Source organism: Myiozetetes cayanensis, unplaced genomic scaffold, assembly GCF_022539395.1.
Source record: "Myiozetetes cayanensis isolate MyiCay16 unplaced genomic scaffold, myiCay2020 scf6-25, whole genome shotgun sequence".
Classification (NCBI taxonomy): Eukaryota; Metazoa; Chordata; class Aves; order Passeriformes; family Tyrannidae; genus Myiozetetes; species Myiozetetes cayanensis.
The window spans coordinates 13,296,685-13,302,989 of record NW_026087853.1 but is presented as its reverse complement, the minus strand read 5'-3'; positions in this window follow the sequence as shown (position 1 = coordinate 13,302,989).

The window sequence follows — 6,305 nt, the reverse complement described above, 5'->3', positions numbered from 1 at the left end:
GGTCAAACAAAACATGCTGATCACTTGGAGAAACTTTCAGCTCATTTACCGAGAAAATGAGCAGCGGTTTTCTGACAATGCTTTTCATTCAAAGGGCAGAATTGAAACTGGTTGTTAGAACAGCTCTGGCATTGTGTTTCATTCACTCAGGAGCTGATCCGGGGATGAGACCAGTGGAAACTAGGGAAGGATGTGGAGGACTATGTACAGGCACCAACCTGCCTCCAAGGGCAAAGGCTCCCATTCCACGCACACTCACTTCAGCAGCAGCTGAGTCCTGGTTCTGGTGACTGAAACTCCTGAATGCCATGAAATTACAAGGAATAGATAACTCAACTGCTGCATGGAAAATTCTGTCTTTTGGACTCAGGTAGTTTAAGCAGAGGAGAGTGATCTAGCACTGTGAAATGTGCAGTTATTTTCTCAGTAAATTGAATTCACATTTGGAAAAAAACAGTTCAGGAGGAAGGCTGTGTTTCTGGTTAGGATCAAGAAGGAAAATTTCCAGTAAAATAGAAGTGGAAGAAAACAAACAAGAAACCAGAGATAGTCTGTAAGATGCTGAACTGCAGCGTGGAATCTGCAGGTGTCTAAAGCACATAATTTATACCTGTTTTGCCCTTAGACATGCAACATAACACTTTGTTACAGTTTCCAAATCAGCCCTGGTAAGGACCAGCTGGTGGAGTTCCTGCAGTTGGTGGGTTGTGAGGGAAGAGAAAGGGAAGGACCTTGTAATTCATGCAGTGCTGCCTTACCCTAGTAGCAGCAACATTATTGGATCCCTTGTGCCGCCTTACCTGGCAACCCAACAGCCAAATAAAATGAAAAGTGGCCAGGCAGTTACCATGATCAGTACAGAGAGCAGCGTGGATGTCTACTGATAATGCTATTTAGCCATTGTATTTTTTCCTGTGCATAAAGCAACCAGGAGGGGCAAAGATGTAATTACAGACAATAGCATATTTAGATCATGTCAGTGGATAGACATCTCCAGTGGCTGCTACACACCCCTATTCCCTGTGCTGCTCTGCCTGTCAGCTCATGGAGCAGCAGGGAGGAAGATGAGGGAAAGTGATAAACAATGATTGGTGGATCATTTCCACTGAAAGGAAATGGACAAATCCAATTTTAGAAGCACAGGTAGTGCAGGGAAAGGCTGAGCACAGCATGTCTTTTTCTTTTTTCATTTTTTCTTTTTTTTTTTTTTCCCCCTGTCCTCTTAAAACAAGGGTAGCAGATCACAAGGGTTTCAGAATCAAAAGAATTGAGTTGTTGTTCATAGTGGCACTGGGAAGAGATGTTTCTCATTGCCTCTGAAGTGTTGTTAACTGAAATGATTAATAAAAAGCATTTGGAATAAGGAAATCAACAATCCCTTCAAATCCTGGTCCTCAGGATTTCCCCAGAAAGCCTTCTGGAAACTTGCACTGGAATTTGTTGGGAGGATCTAATTTTCTGGTTCTGTCTAAGAGAAGTACTTGTTTCCTTGATGAGTTTCCTAATTCTTGAACTCACTTCCAGTCTTCCCAGAATAGTCACACTGCACTAGCTTGGGGTCACAGGGCTGTTTGTTACAAAACATTCTTCCCCCTGTAGATGCCGTTTGCTCATTCAGACTCTATTCCCTAGCAGAAGCTCAAGATGTAAGAAATAATTGTTGACTGTGACATCCTAGTACTATAAACAAGAATTAAAGATACTACAAGGTCAACTTTTTCACCTTGAACTCCATCAGGAGTTTGTATGTGTTTGTTCTAGCATGTTGTAATGACAGTGAGGGCTCCCTCTGTTCTTTCTTATTTTCTCTCTGTTCTTTAATATTTGCTGATCAGCTATTCAGATCTCCCATGTTTTGACCAGTCAGCACACCATTGCACATTGGGAATAGAAGTGTCTTTAGGAAAAGGTGATCATAAAATCATAGAATCATAAAATCAGATGGGATGGAAAGGACTTCTGAGATTATCAAGTCCAACCCTTGAACCAAGACTGCCGTGGTTACCAGACCATGGCACTCAGTGCCACATCCAGTCTCTTCTTAAATACCTCCAGGGACGGAGAATCCACCACCTCCATGGGTAGCCCATTCCAATGCCTGATTACCCTCTCTGTAAAGAATTTCCTTCTCATATCTAACCTAAACCTCCTCTGGCACAGCTTGAGACCATGCCCTCTTGTCTTACTTCTAGCTGCCTGGGAAAAGAGACCAACCCCCACCTGGCTACAACCTCCTTTCAGGTAGATGTTGAGAGCAATGAGGTCTCCCCTGAGCCTCCTCTTCTCCTTGTGTAGCTGATTGGTCCCAAAAGAGCATTGCAAAGATCATGGAGATGCTCAAAGAAGGGAAGAAAATTATCTTATCACCTGCTTCTGCTGAGGCCTGATTTTAGAATGTAATGCAAAGTTAGTGTTCCTGGGAACCTCCTTGGGATCAGCCAGGTTTTCACATCAGCCCCAGTTTCACTTGGGAAATGTTTCTCTTTCTGTTCATTGTGGTGGTCAGATAGGGGCTGACATGGGACTGCAGCTGGGGATGTAGTCAGCAGCACATTCTGAAAACTGACTGTGCTCTCTCTCTGCTATGACCGTTCTCTTTCTTGGATAATGTAAGTAACACTGGCTGTGAGAATCTACCTGTGCATTTTCCAAATGGTCAAGTCACAGAATCACAGAATCAACTAAAAAGACCTCTGAGATCATCAAGTTCAACCTATGACCAAACACCACCTTGTCAACCAGACCATGGTACTAAGTGCCACGTCCAATCTCTTCTTACACCTGTAGAGACGATGACTCCACCACCTCCCTGGGCAGCCTATTCCAATGCCCAATCACTCCAGTCCTGATGTGGCTCAATATAACCATCCTCAACATTCTTTCATCACCTGTTCTTTTTTATCTTCTTATTGGTTTATTCGTCCTATCCTCCTTCTTCCTCCCCACCCCCTCCCATCCCTTTGCACCTCTCAGTTGCCTTCACAGGAAAGGCCCTGATCATCATTCTCCACATTGGCTCTAATCCTTTCATGCCCCTCAAATCACTGCCCTCTGACCGTACCAATGACCAGATGTAGGAGCCCATTCATACAAAGCTGTAGATTTGCTTTTGAGTTTCCTGATTCTCTCTGCAGGTTTTCTGCTATGAGACTCCCTGGATCTATTCTATGCTACGAGGCCTCTGCTCTGACAGGCTGTATGTGTTGAAGTATGTGGGAGCGGTCATCTATGTACCAAAGAAATAGATACCCTAGTTATCTATTAACACTGAGAACTAGTCCTTCCCAAAAATCCTTCACCTTTCTATAATTTGTGCTCAGTGATCCATGTTTGCCTTATTGCTCTTTCCTTAAAAATTTCACTCAAAAATCACATGCACTGTAGTGAAAACCTCCTCTTTCTTCTTAGCTGGCTTAAAGAAGAACTTCTTTGTACGGGATAGATTGTCATTGCCATAGTGATTTACATCAGCTGGGCATGAATTAATTAAAGTTTTCAGTGGGTTAATCTATGACACAGATAACTAACATGAGTTTAATGTCCCTGGTTACTAAAATTTACTGGTATTCACTGCACTTTCAGAAGGAGCGCACCACATTCATCTGACCTTTACTGCTTTTTGCACTGTTTTTATATTATTTGATCAGGCTCACACAGTGAGCACACTGTTATACATTAAACAGAGCAAACAAAGTTAGTACAGTAGCTGTAGAGCAAGCAGTGGCAACATTGCTTTTCTGGGCACAGATGCATGTCAGCACAAGAGAGCAAAAATAACACAAACTCAGTGTGTCTGGATCCCAATGGCTCCACTGTTTCTTCCCGTCTCCTAAGGCTGATGCCAGAAATGAAGGGTGGTTTTTTCACACGGCTTTTCTTGCAAAAGGCTGGTAGGATATAGCAAGTACTCTCCTTCCCCTGCTTCTCTGACTCAAAGTCTTCAAAGGAAAGCCAACAGCAGCATGGCTCCAAATTAAGAAATATCAAGTAAAGCTGTTTCCTTCATAAATCCCAACAAGTTATAGTGCTTGTTGCATGGGTCAGATGCAATATTTCTTCTTGAGACATCTTTTCTAAATTGCATTTCTGATACTTGAAAAATCCACCCCTGCTTTGAAGATAAGTGTCTGTTTTATTCTCTTCCCCATGTTTGGTTACTAGAAAGAGATGATATTTCAATCAGTTAAATTTCAAAATCCAGATAAATATTAAGATTAATTAAAATAATAATTACAAAGTTGAAGGCAACTATATTTCATCTGGTACTCTGAATAAACTTAATGACAGACACTAAGCTGATCACAAACAGCAAATCATGACTACTTTAGTTTATTTAATATTTGAGTGTTGAAAAAATTTTTCTAGTTTATGGCTCTAAGATTAATTCAACCTTTAGACCAAAGTTAGCAATGCGGTGTCATGATGAGATGCTCTTTGGTTAAGGCTAAATAGGAAGCCTTTAAGTGGTATATTGATAAATGAGGTGTTTAGTACCCTGAATATTGCTTGAGTTGCTTAGTCTGTCTATGCCCACCTAAAAACATCCCTAAGAATTTTGATCCCTATATCTCGTAAGGCTCAGCATGATGAAGAGTTCAAGGAAACAGCCAGAGTTTACAGAGATCAAGGTCTGGTAAAAACCTTGTGCACCTATGTACAAGGTTTGGTAAAATACTCTCGAAGTCCAGCTGGGGAAGACCAGTGTAGAGGAGCAGGTATGGTAACTGTCAGCCAGGATGGTACTTGTTGGTTAAGAGAACAGGGCATTGAAAAGAGCTTTTTATTAGATACTGATTTAGAAGAACATTGAGTGGTTAATTAGAGTGATCTCAGCATGGGACTGGGGAACGTGGGTGTCCATGTGCCTGAATAATTGGGAATTCAGCTGTCTTCAAAATGTGACCCAAATCATGCTTGGGTTAGTGTCTGCCTGCACACAGCCTTTGTGGTTTCCAAGTCTGACCACTGTGTTAATGAACCAACTGCTCTGATAACCTTTGTGTGCCTGTGTCAACCCAGTTGGAGCCTGGGCTGGCATTACCACTTGGAACAGCAGCCAGGCTGCTGTGTAAATGAATAAATCAACAGAATGCAAGGGGCACACATTTCTTTTCTCTGGGATTCAGGAACAATTTTTTCCTCACTCAGACCCAAGACTTTGACCTTTTGAAGATTTCACTGGCTTTTCTTTGTTATTACTGCACGGTAATTCCTTCTCTTTTGTTTCCAAGCCCTTTGCAAACTGACATTTTCTAGCATCTCCTATTTGGTATGAAGAAGTCAACTCCCATTTTTTATTTATCTTTTATGATAGCTTCCATTTATACTGCCAGACAAATACTTTATTTTTCACTCCCTATTAACTGACTCACAAACCTATCTTAATATCTCTAATTACTCCTTTAAAGTCTTTCTTGAGCATAAACCACCCAAACACTACTAATTCATAATTAAACTACTCCTTATAGTGTTGAAGGAGCTAAGGAGGGGGACTTACAGTTTTCCATACTGGAGTATCAATTAGCAGGCTCTGCTCCAGTAAGAAGAGAGAGAAATGGTCTTATTTCAGTTGGAGTATGATGACCACATGACCATGGCATGGGCTGTAATGACCACTGATTCCACATGACCACTCTGGGGGAAACTCTAAAAGAATTATTCACTCTTCTCCTTCCCACCAGTTGTGCAAGATGCTGAATTTATCACCTTTGAGGGAATTGTAAATCTTGACATCACAGCCCACAAGCAGAAACACTCTGGGAAGAAAAAGCTTCCATTCTATATATGTCATTCAGCTTCAAGTAAAAATAAGGAAGGAGCACTTCCCCCTTTCAGAGTAGACCTTTAGAGGCAAAAGGGCTTTTTCCATGGAGAATGAGAAATATGTTGCCCATGTGGTATTGTCTGAAAAGCAAGAGACCAGACTACACTTGTATTGTCAAGGTATTTGTTTCTGTCCTCTTCTGGCCTCAGGTGTATGTAAACATAGCAACCAATAAAGATATGTTTCTCCAGTGAAATTTTTTTTTTTGGGGGGGGGCGTTTTATAGCATGTAATTCTAGTGGACCTTCTATTTCTCCTTCATTTTAATTTCTGTAAAATAAACAAGAAGAGATTTACTATGTCTGTGGATTTCACCACCCAAGCAGGCAGCCACTTAGTGCTTGTGAGGCTCACTGTAATATTTACTCAGTTTGGTCCTCATTTAGGGTTTAACTGATATTTTGGCATGATCCTGGTTCATTTTATAATGAAAATCTTTGTTCACGAGGTTTTTAAGAAACAGTGGAAAACTAAACCTAAA